Here is a 12,323-nt window from a genome sequence, read left to right on the forward strand (position 1 = left end):
ATGGAGAGCGGGATTCCCGGCGTCGGCCCGCCCCCAGGCGCTCCGGCCCAATGGCCGCGGGGCAGCGGCGGGCTCCTCTGGGGAGCGCGCTCGGCGGCGGCGGTTGAGGGCGAGGAGCGGTTGAGGGCGAGGAGCTGCGGCGGCGGCGGGGAGCTCAGCATGGTGAGGCCCCGGCACTGTCGCCCCGCGGACGCCCAGGCGGGAGGGCGGACGAAGCCGCCACGTGAGGCGGCGGGGGCAGGCCCGGGGGCCGCGGGGAGAGGGCGCGGGCAGCCCGGCCTGTGGGGCGAGCGGAGCGCCGGCGGCCGGGGGCGCCGCGAGGCCCGGGGGCCCGGAACGGGCTCGTCCTCTGGGGTGCGGGCCCCGGGCGGTGGGGACCCGGCGTGGGAGCGTCCGGTGAAGGGGGTGCGGGTGCGGCGGCCCCCGGACATCGTGTCGTCAGGAGCCGGGGTGGCGGCGGGTCGTTGCTCGGCCTGGACTCGGGCCCCGGGAGCGCAGACGGTGTTGGGGTCCCGAAGGCTGGGGGCGGTCTCCGGACCTCCCTCCGCGACTGCAGGTTCTCGAGGACCCAGAGCCCGTGTTCGTGGGGTCGTGTCTGCCGGGGCTGCTCACGTTAGAGATTAAGATGAGCCGCTTTACAAAGACTGACTTGCAAGCAGCACGTTACCGTAAATAACAGACCCCGAAGTCTGAGCAGCCGGGTTGTCAGTCCTTGCGAGTGAAAACAGCGTTCCGTGGAAAAGCAGCTAGTTCAGCTGGCGACTCAAACAAATGCCCCGGGCTCTTCCCGAGCCGCTGCGTTTCGGCCTGTGCACAGGTGCCGCGTCCCTACTTTCCGTTTTGTGGCCGTTCTCCAGGGAGAGATTTAGTACAGTTAATCAGCGTCTCTGCTGCATCAGGGACACCTTAAGTGAATCTGGCTTTACTTTTTCTTCTTTTTACTCTGAGCGCGTCTAAGTGTGAGGAACCCAGTGACCACTGGTACAGTCTGGTGCCACTGCCGTGATTCCGGCTCAGGCGCCAGCCGTTGTGTCCACCTTTGATTGTGCACCATCAGGGCGAATGTCAACACAGTGGAGGGACTCGTAACCTCCTAGTCCTACTGTGAAATGCTTCTGTCTCCCTGTGCCCTGCAGAGGGCTGTGGACCCCTGGCGGCCTGGGAACTCCACCCTGATTCCTCTGAGGACCTTGCTGGGTAGGGGATCAGTAGGAGCAAGGGCTCATTCACAGGAGAACACGGCTTCATTGTAGAGTAAAGGAAGGGGAGAGCGGAAGGGTCTGTTTGCACATTTGGGGCAGGAAGGTGAATCTTCTGGGTAGGAAGGTAACAAGGTCATCTTCCAAGAATATCGAGAGAGGAGTTGGTCTGGAGTTTGAAAAGATCACAGGAAGTTTTGATTAATTTTTTGAGAGAGGAGATACAGCTGACTAAAGAAATGTAGATTTTAATGATCCAGCTGAGGTTGGCGATGAATTTGTAATTAAGGCTTTCTGTTGAAAGCTAGGAGTGATTTTCCTGACTGCTTTGATTATGTCATTCGTTAGTTAATCAGATAGAAGTGGCCTTGCAGACCACTTAGCTCCCCAGCCCCCATTCTGTAAATGAAGAAGTTGGGGGGCTTCCCCAGGTCATAGAGCTGACTCTGACCACACTGGGGCTGAGGAGTGGAATGCCACATCAGGCCTCCTGGGAGAGACACTCTGTGAAATACAGGGTGTCTGGACTTAAGGAAGGCACAATGATAATATGGATTTGAAAAGTGTGGTTGGGTGGATTCCAGAGCACTTCCCAGAGTGTTGAGGAATTTTCCTCTGGAGGATGCAGTTCCTTGTCACTGGAGAAGTTCTTTCTGGAACTGAATGCCTCCTTCTGGGGTGATATGGGGGGACTGCTGCGTCATGTCCATCTTTGATGCCCTGATGACTCTGAGTTTGTTGATTGTATAGTAAACAACAGAACTTCAAGTTCTTGGGATTGTGCATTTAAGAATTTAGGGTGGAGGGAACACCTCAAGTTTCATTTGGTTTCCTCTCTGTATTTGTAAGGATGATGTGTCTACAACTGAACAAGAGGTTCATGTCTGTACAGTTAGGTTCCCGGCAGGAAAGAGATGGTACATTCAGAATAGGTACTTTGGGGAGAATCTTTAAAAGGTACCGTTTATAAAGGAATGGGCCGAATTTCAGGAAACCACCGAAGGGCAGCACAGTGTCCCAGCATTCGGGGTGTCTGGGAGCCATCACCTCCTAGGCTTGAAGTGGGGACGTGAGGGAGTGGTCACTAGAAGTTGACAGGGTAGCTTTATGAGGAGCGCTGGCTGCTGAAAGCTGTGGCCTTGATAAGCAGCCTCCAGCAACCGCTGGTGGTCTGGCAGGGAGAGAGCCCAGGAGGGAGCCCTGACCACACTTTCTTTTAACCTCCCGGTGTCTTGCTGCTGCCTGCCACTGGCTAGAGCAAGCAGAAGCCAGGGGACAAGGAAGCCCTTTGATGCAGTCCCCGTGGTCAGCCTCTGGGAGCCTGGATCTGGATGGAGAACAACAGAGGGTAGATCCAGAGGGCAGCTGGGAGACACACACACACACAGTGACCACCGGCGCTTGGGCCATGGTGACCTGTGTCCTAGTCCACTTTTCCTTCCCTGACTCTATCACTTTTACCTTATTCTTTGGTCAGGACACAATCAAAAACTGCCGTATTCTTCAGAGAATTATGTGACTAGCCATAATGTGGAGTTTACTGTTCACATTACTCGGCTTCCATGTTTTAAAATAACCCAAGTTTTGTACAGTAGCAAACACTTAGGTTCTGGGCTAACTCTGGCACGTACTAGCTAGGGTGGTTTAGGGCATGTCTGTTTTCACATAAAATGGTCACATAAACCTTGTGGGAAATAAGGTTTGAGAAAGTCAGAGACACTCTGAAGCACACATACATGTTCTGCATGTCATAGAGTGACAATTGCCTTGAAGACGCTGGTCTCACCTTTATGTTCTGGTTCCCGGCGTGAGTGCATCTCTATCCACGTGGGGTGGGCCAGGGTCCAGATCAGCAATGCCTGCTGGGAACTGTACTGCCTTGAACATGGAATTCAGCCCGATGGTCAGATGCCAAGTGACAAAACCAGCGGTGGTGGGGATGACTCATTCAACACTTTCTTCAGCGAGACTGGGGCTGGCAAGCATGTGCCCAGAGCAGTGTTTGTGGGACCTGGAGCCCACCGTGGTGGGTAGGTACTCGGGCACTCAGGGCAGCTGTCCTGGGAGGGTGGGAGAGCCTTGCTAAAGCCCCACGTGTGCTCCTTTGACTCCTCTGCAGAAAGGACAGACGTACAAGTGTATACCCTTGGCCACGTTAGGTGAGAAACTGGAAGGTTAGTGCTTGAAATGTCTGTGGGACTAGGGCTCCTAATTTAGAAAAACCTACTGTAAGGTTGGCCAGCAGGAAGATGGGCTGGGGACAGATTCACTCGTGGCCACCTCAGCCCTGGTCAGGTGGTTGTGTAGACCCTGTCTGCAGGGTGCCCAGGCACTGGTCCCTTCTTAATGCTGTGCACTCCCTCAGGCTGGTGCACGAGTCTTGACCTGCATCTTAGACATAGAAAGGTAAGTACAGAACATTCGTTGGGTTCCTCCAGATTAGGAGTCTGAGGTAGTTTCCAAGGAGAGCTGCAAAGAGAGCACCTTTCAGTGGCCACCTAGGAGATGACAGAATGTCACCCTGAAGTCTGTGAGACCCGGGCCACATAGAGTGCCCTGATGGGACTGCCCAGCAGAAGTCATGCTGTGAACTGTCTAGTATGTAAGGGAGTTTTAAATTACACCCTTGGCTGTAGCTACGGGTATGAAAAAACATGCACGTGTAGAATTGCCTCTGTGCGGGTGTGAGAACTCTGTTCCCTTCTTTGGGAACCAGCCACACTGGCATTTGTACCGTGAGTTGAGTTTACTTTCCTAGAGCCATAGGTTGCAGTTGTGGTCTGTGTATTACACGGAGACTTTCCTAGGAGACACTGATGCTGTTGACCTACAAGGAACAGCATGTACTTGGGAGAATGGAACAGTCCTGAATCTGTCCACCCTGGTGAGTTAACAATAGGCCTTAAAGTCTCGCGGCCCCTGTGTCCTCTGTAGATGAAGTGCGCACAGGGACCTACAGGCAGCTCTTCCACCCGGAGCAGCTGATCACCGGGAAGGAAGACGCAGCCAGTAATTACGCCAGAGGCCACTACACCATCGGCAAGGAGATCGTTGACCTGGTCCTGGACCGCATCCGCAAACTGGTAAGAAGAGCGCCGAGAAGGCTTCCTGTGGACGTTGTCCTGGACGGGAGGGTAGGCCTTGGATTGCAACCAGGAGGACATTTTGGCAAAACCAAGGCCAGAATCACGAGTCCACAGTCTGACTCTCCAGTGCGGCTGCGGTGCACCCATACATCTTTAACGTCTGCTCTGCTCTGCCTCTAGGTGTAATGCATGTTCACTGGGGAGGATGTGAGTCGTATGATCCTGCAGAGGAAGAGAAGTGACCGTGGGTGGTTGGAGGTGGGCGGTGTGGCTTCTGCAGGTGTTGGCTCACGTTCTCTGCTTTCTCTCAGGCGCATCTGTGCACGGGGCTGCAGGGCTTCCTCATCTTCCACAGCTTTGGGGTGGCCCTGGCGCTGGGTTTGCATCTCTGCTCATGGTGTGCCTCTCAGTGGACTATGGCAAGGAGTCCAAGCTCGAATTTGCCATTTACCCAGCCCCCTAGGTTTCCGTGGCCATAGTGGAGCCCCACAACTCCATCCTGACCACCAACACAACCCTGGAACATTCTAACTGTGCCTTGGTGGTGGACAACAAAGCCACCTATGACATATGTCGGTGCAACCTGGATATCGAGCGGCCCACGTACACCAACCTCAGTCATCTGATCAGGCAAGTCATGTCCTCCATCACGGCCTGCCTGCAATTCGATGGGGCCCTGAATGTGGACTTGATGGAATTCCAGACCAACCTGGTCCCGTACCCCCGCATCCACTTCCCCCTGGCCACCTACGCCCCAGTCATCTCAGCCGAGAAGGCCTACCATGAGCGGCTGTCCGTGGCTGAAATCGCCAATGCCTGCTTCAAGCCGGCCAACCAGATGGTCATGTGACCCTCGCCATGGCAAGTACATGGCCTGCTGCATGTTGTACAGCGGGTGCTTGGTCCTGAAAGACGTTAACGCAGCCATCGCCACCATTAAGACCAAGCGCACCATCCACTTTGTGGATTGGTGCCTGACTGGATTTAAGGTAGGACTGGGTGATGTGGAGGGGGTCTACCTCTTAGCAAGCAGCAGACCCTGCAATAGAACATGGCCCTTTGCAGAGAATTCCCCTGTTCCCTTCAGCTTGGTTTAAGTCACTTTTTGGTTAGTTCAGCTGTAGCATAACCAGGACCAGCACAGAGAACTAGTTCTAAGTCTTTGTGCCTTGATGTATTCAATATGTGATAGAAAACGTCTTGAATGACCCTCAGTTTTTCAAAAAGGTCTATTATCAACTGGAGGAAGCCACACAGAGCCTTTGCTGGGGGGTGGGGAGCCCACAGCCAGGCGGCATGAGAAGTCTCCACCTGTCTCAGGTGCTGCTCCCAGGGGGGCTTTTCCCTTGGTCCACCCCCATTGGGCAGCCTGGTGGCACTGGGCTGGCGGGGCATCCTCTGGCTGGATCCTGCCCAGCTGCCGCGTTCTGCCAGTGCCCGGCCTCCACTGCGAGCACTGCTGCCTTTGTTTCTCCCTGAGCAGACAGAACACCGCCGTCAGGAACCCGGGCAAGCCCCACGGTCACAGTGCACCTACTGTGTTTGTGTTCTCTGAGCAACATTTATGTTGAGGACATTTCTGTCACAGTCCTTTCAGCTGGAGACCCTATGGCAACCTGAGGGTGAGCACCACCTGGAGACAGCACATCCAAGAGGAGTCCTTGGCAGAGTGCAGGAGGCCCTCCTAGGACGGAGGCAATGCCAGGAGCGATGGGGGACGTTCTGAAGAGCAATATAAGGGAAGGGGAGCTCAGCCTGGTGACTCCCGCCCTGGAAAGTATATGCGGTCGGCCCTAACTGCCAGCAGCACAGGAGGGCTCCCTACAGGGCCGCTGGTCTCAGCCCCCAGGCCCTCTCCCCTCTCCTCCTCTCCGGATCGCCCACATCTGAACGGATCAGGAAGCGCGTCAGTCATCAAGTACGGAAGTCAGGCTTTTGGATCTGCATCTGGAGAGCTCTTTCTCACACGTTTCCCACCCTCCCTCAGGATCCCGCACACATTCTGTGGTCGAGCCTCCTGCTCCCAGGGTCACTCCTGGGCCCGTGACTGGGCTCTGCTGAGGCTTAACCGCTCGAGCCTCGCCCTAACCATGGGAGTCACACTCAGACGGAGGCTCCACATATGGAGCCCACGGGTTCAGCTACTCCTTGATGTGTCCTTTGCTTTCTTTATTCTCTTTGTGAAGACAGCCAGGAAGCTCTGCAGCCACACCTGGGCCAGAGCTCGATTGAAGGAGTAGCTGCCCAGGGCTCAGGGGGGCGTGACAGCATCAACGAGACCAAGAGGACCCCACGGGGACAAAACATGCCAGGGAACAGGCTTGCCTGCTGGGTCACAGTGCCCCCCCATTGGCCCTGCTCCAGCCAGGGCTCTCTGCTCTGGCCTAGCAGGGTCTGCCCTGCAGCCTCTGACCAGGGTACGTGTGCCCTGCTTGACCCCCAGCCTCCATCTTGGTTCTTGGTCAAATAGCCTGCAACGTGGAATTGTGAGTTCTTGGAGAAAAGACACAAGGAAGGTTCTTAGGAGCCTGTTAGGTCACGTCTTTGTCACCATTTGTCACCTTGAGCAAGCATAGACGTCTGCATTTGAGACTTTGCAGACCCTGGCTCCTCCAGAAGGACATCAGGCTCACTTTTCATGCTAATACTGGCAACTGAATTCTCCCCAGGATTCCTGCAGGGATGGGGTGGCCCTTCTTAAGAGAATTTCTGGAAACTTCTCCCTCAAAAAGCAGAGGGTCTTTGCCGCCCGGTTGATGGGGAGGGTTACAGTGGTGCCATGCTTGGAACTCTGAGGGCTCGGGTTTTCCCAGCCTCGCCTCCCTGGGTTTCACACTCAAGGGCTCACGTACACTTGATGAGACAAAGATGTAATAACAGGTTATCCAGAGCCGAGGGTGAGCAGACAGGAGCGTGTGGTGGGGTGAAGCTGGGCCAACGCAGCCTACCAGTGACTCACAAAGACAGACACAGAGAGAACCGTCACCCCCCATTTCCTTTGGTACAAATGCCACTATTCTGGTCCCCACTGCAAGGATCCCATGTCCTATGATAGCATGGGCCCCACCACCCTGCAGTGTCTCCCAACACGCCAGTGCCCCTGAGGCCACAGCCCCGCCCCAGGCAAGGTGGTGCAGAGTTAGGTCTTCTGTAGCCTCTGGCCTAACCCTGGGAGGTTAGGGCCCCATGGACTCTCCATGAGGGGCGTTTCCTGAAGGACTGGGGAGAAGAGCTCAGGCACAGCTCACCCCCAGCAAGTGGCGGCTCTCAGATGTGGGCCTGACTGTGAAGCCAGCTTTTCTTCAGCCTGCCACACACATGAGCTTCCTCTCCCCCTCAGTATAATAACCTGGCCCTTCTGGAAACTCAAGGATGAGAGGAAAGAAGAAAAGAGCAAATAATGTTCATCTTTAAATCTGACAAAGCCAATAAACCCCAGAAATAAAAAACCAATGTAACTGAGTCACAACAGGCACCCAGAAACCATCCAACAGTGAAAGCAGGCCATCATCCCGCTCTGGGTGATTCTTGGAGTCCTTCAGGAATCACGTGCTCCCGGGATTAGCGGGGAGACCCATTCAGGCCTCTTCATTTTCCGCATGGAGATGGGGAGGTGGAGACTGGTCTGCAGGGCCTGGCAATGGAAAGACCTGCTTTGTTAAGCCCGGCTCAGCCACGCCCTCCCTGGGGGACCCAGCAAGGGAGTTTTTGGAGCTGCTCACACCTGCCCCAGCTCCCTCATGGAGGGGTTAGTAGGGTCAGAGGGAATGGAGGGTGGGGCTGAGCCAAGGGTGACTGCAGGCTGGGGTGGGGCGCAGTGGGGACCTGCTCTCAGGCCCGGTTCCTGAGGGCCCCTCTTAGGCATCAAAGACAGACAGTGATCACTGAATGTTAGAAACACTCTGGCTTATTGTCTTCGAAGTCAGTGCTCCTCCCATCACTAAAACTAGCTTGTAGCCACTCAGTGTTCTGTGACCCTTTAATGAAACAAAATCCTAAAGCGCACCAGCCTGTCAGCACCTGGGACTCGGGGAGCCCCTGAAGCTGAGGAGCCAGCCAGACCCAGTGGGACCCACTCTGCCGTTTCTCTTTAGTGTGGCCCCTGTGATCCCCACTCACCATCCCCTGCAAGCTGTTCCAGCAGAGCTGCTTGACAAGGAGGATCTACAAAAAGCCCAGTGGAGCTGTTGCTCCCATCCCTTCTTGCCAGTCCCCAAAAGTGGTCTTTCTCCTTTGTGGTGGGAGCACCCCCTCGTGGCAAAATTGGCGAGTGGGGCCATGGAGGCAAATATTAGTGACTGGCCATGAGTGTACAGTGAATGCCATGTTGTGTGAGGAAGGAAAAGAATGGGGGCGGGGAGGACAGGTACAGAGGGTTGAGAAATGAGGAGAGGAAAGAAAAGATGACAGCCCCACTGCGGGAGCCACTGCAGCCAGGCGAGGCAGCACAGTGGGCCACCCCGAGATCTTCAAGGCAGGCGGGCAGGGTTGTGGCCAGGGCGAGTAGGCGGCCAGGGCAGTACATGACCTGGCTGGAGAGCCCATCAGAAGGTTTGCACCCACCAGCCAGCACTGCTGCCCTCTCTGGCCGGGCTCAAAGTAGGGGCTTAATCAGTGCTTCCAGAACACGTTACAGACACAACAGAGACCGACATGCACACATGCACTTTTAACCGTGAACTGAGTCTCCACTTCTTGGGAAGGTGTTCTCCCACGTGGACGTGCCCAGTGACCCCACCCTGCACGCACACACACAGCCATGATTGTGAATGTTCTGGAGCAGCACTGTCAATAGCAATATGATGCGAGCCACATGTGTGTTTTCAATTACCTAGTAGCCACATTAAAAAGTGAAAAGAAAACAGGAAATTAATTTAAATAATCTGTTTTAATTAACCCCAAATGTCCAATATATGATCATTTCAGCATGGAGTCAATATGAAAGTTATTCGTGAGGTGGGGGGTTCCCTCTGTGCTGATCCTCCGGTGTCCGGTCGTGCGCTCTGCACCTACACTCCCAGCGCGTCTCACCCGCACCAGCCCCGGGGCCTGTGGCTCCCTCACTGGAGGGCGCAGCTCCCCGTGAGGCTCACGGCTTCTGCTCACCAAGTTCATCTCACACGTCCTGAGAGATGTCTTTTTTAAATGTCCAGTTTCCCTAAACTTCAACAGAGAGCACTCCACTGCATTTAACTTCTCCTCAGTGACCCCCCCATCCTCACCATGACAAGCATTACCCCCCTATGCTTTCAGGGTCTTCTGTTTCCCCTTTTCTGCCGGGAAAGACAGAAATGAGTGAGCTTGTTGGTGACAGTCCCCACAGGCCACCTCGATGGCCAGGGGTCAGGAACCCAGACAGAGTCAAGCCCCTGAGAGGGGTCCAGCCTATGGCCTGGAGCAACTGCACACCCCGATTCTGTGGGAAACCTAAGGCCAGTGAGTGCCCACAGCCCCAGACCCCCGTCGTCCTCATGGGCCACCACGGGCCCCACAGTGGGGTCACTCTGACAACTCTTTATTTTCTCCACCCCAGATCCTGCCGTTAATGAGGTGGCTGGAAGGTCTGTGTGACAGATGCTGTGACATGTGGCCTCAGAGACCTCTCATCTGGTGGCCTCTGCCTCTCAGCCTCAGCGCATTCCTGGCATGGTCCCTCATCTGCCCGCTCCCCTCCCATTCCTCCCCATCAAACCCCTCCCAGGCTGCCCTCTACCCCACCAGGCATCTCCCCAGGGCCTCCATGTCCTGGTCTCCTGGCTGGCGGCCGCCCAGCCCAGCAGGACCCAAGGCCTGAGCACTTGAGGAGAGAACGACCCTGTGGAGCCCAGCGCTCCACTCCTGTCCCTGGACTTGGAGCTTCCTCCCCACCTCCCTCAGAGCCCCCTCGGATCCTCCCACCCCCTCTATGCCAGTGCTCCCAGAGCCATTCCCACGGCACACCTCTTGACTCCCTGCTCTCTCCCTCTCCCTGCTAGGTGAGCACCCCCAGCTCAGGCCCAGCTCCCACCAATGGCCTGGATCCAGGCTCCGCATCTGCCTCCCACCTGCCCTTCCTCTCTCAGCTCCTCCCCAGCACCCCACCTGCAGGGCTGCAGGGCAAGGAGACTGCAGCTGGTCCCCCCGCCTGTTGAACCCTTACTGCTCCAGCAAGGCCAGCTGCACCAGCCTCCCCCCGTCCCTGTTACTGTCGCTTTATCTAGCCCTCTCCCTCCCTGGACCAAGAGCATGTCCCTCTTGCAGTCCCACTGGGCCCTCAGCACTGGAGCTGGCCTGACACCCAGAGTCCTGAGTGAGTGGGACCCAACACCCCCTCGAGTGGGAGGACTCTGTTCCTGGTTTCTCCCTCCCTCTGGAAACTGGCCCATCGATTCCTCAGGCCAGTCTCTAGTCCACCCACCCCTCCCCTGACCTGCCCCTCGGCCCTTCCCCACTCCTCCCTGGCCCCAGCTCCAGGTGGCACCTGGAACTTCCAGGTGGGCAATATGGGGAGGGGCGTGAAGGAGGGTGAAGCCAGAGCACCTGTGGGATCTCAGGCCCTCCCTCACACAACCCTGGCAATGCCGGGCAGGTACCGCCTGCTCAGGAATCAGGCAGAAAAGAGGAGTCACAGTCTCCTCCAGGCTGCCCATCCAGATGGCTGACAGCATCTAAGAGGCCAAGGTGTCTCTCACACCCAGGGCTTTGCTCTCCACAGCGCACCACGCTGCCCCTTCCCTGCCCCTCAGTCTGTTGTCCTCTTCTGGGGTGGGGGCACCTCTACAGAGCACAAGTCTTACCCAGCAGAGTTAGCCTCTGAAGGGAGGGGGTGTTGGTCCTGTTCTACAAGTACTGCGGTTTGTGTCTAATAAAGTGAGCTGTGAAATCCTGTCCTCGGTCTCTAAGCTGTGTGGCAGGGATGGTGCACAGGGTCCTGCCCTTGCAGCTCGAAGGTGTTCTGGCTTTCTGAGGGCCGTGGCAGTTTCCATGGAAACAAGAAAGCACACCAACTCCCAGAGATGAACCAATAAACAACCTGTAAAAGGAGAGATTACGCAGCAAGAGAACCGGGGGGCCCAGGAGAGAGAGGCAAGTGCATGGCAGCTGGGCCCTGGAGTAGAACCAGAGAGGCCGCAGGCCGAGGGGCCCAGGAAAAGGAGGGCCTTGCAGGGGGCTATAGTTCTTGGCAGAGAGAAAGGAGGCCTCTGGAGGTCAGAGAGAGACACAGAGAGAGCAGACAGAGCGTGGATCAGTGAGGAGGCCTGCGCTCAAGTGCCGGGGGCCTCACAGGGCAGGGGATGCGGGTACCCAGGGCCCTGACACTCCCACCCACGGGGGCCCAGCCTGGCCCCTACCCAAACGTCAGCCCTGTCTCGGGGTGTCTGTGAGAGCCCTGGTGCTTCTGGCCCAGGAGCCAGCCCAGGAGGTTCGGCTGCATGTCAAGTGTTTCTGATAGCCACTGGGAGCAGAAGTGACACACAGGGAGGATGCAGTTGGCGCTCCACCGTGACACCTGGTCACCAGCACCTCTTCATCCCCCAGTGATGACCCTCGAGAGTGAGGAGGGCCCTCACACCTGAGCCCAGCGCTCTGCCACTTAGGCCTCTGCACCCTGAGCATCTAGGGCAGCCAGGGGCTGCCACGCTGACTCCCGTCCCACAACCCGAGGAGGGAAGCTCAGCTGGCCAGACTCCTGAGCAGGACTTGGGTCTGGGTGGGGTACAGGCGAGGGGGTGGCAGGAAGGCCTCTGCCTGCCCAGCTCTCTGAGCACGTCCCTGGAGGCTGTACAAACCGTGAGAACAGGAACCAAAGCAATCTTGTTCCCGCGTTTGTAGAATGAAGGCAGGAGCCCCGAGGTGAGAAGAGGCTGGGGCAGCGGAAGTCCGGGATGAGGCCCAGCCTACTCAGGGCTCCCTGGGGCACCCCCTCTGAGCCCATCCGATCTGGACGTGCTTTCTCAAGGGCGGCAGCAAAGCCGAAGCTGGGGACTGGAGCCCAAGGCGGAGCCCTTGGATGACCCAGCGGGTCCTGGGAGAAGACCAACAGATAGGCCTGGCCACT

At 56.8% G+C, this 12,323-nt stretch overlaps 1 pseudogene across 1 annotated transcript; it reads left to right on the forward strand.

The window, feature by feature from the left end:
* Nucleotides 1-9,810, forward strand: LOC106803860 (tubulin alpha-3 chain-like; annotated as a pseudogene). The gene is made up of 6 exons (XR_015549845.1): nucleotides 1-450; nucleotides 557-668; nucleotides 1,137-1,197; nucleotides 2,954-3,229; nucleotides 4,134-4,282; nucleotides 4,597-9,810. The product of XR_015549845.1 is annotated as a tubulin alpha-3 chain-like (transcript).
* The last annotated feature ends 2,513 nt before the right edge of the window (nucleotides 9,811-12,323 follow it).

This window comes from Ceratotherium simum, chromosome 35 (assembly GCF_057802395.1).
Source record: "Ceratotherium simum simum isolate JZ-2026a chromosome 35, ASM5780239v1, whole genome shotgun sequence".
Lineage (NCBI taxonomy): Eukaryota > Metazoa > Chordata > Mammalia > Perissodactyla > Rhinocerotidae > Ceratotherium > Ceratotherium simum.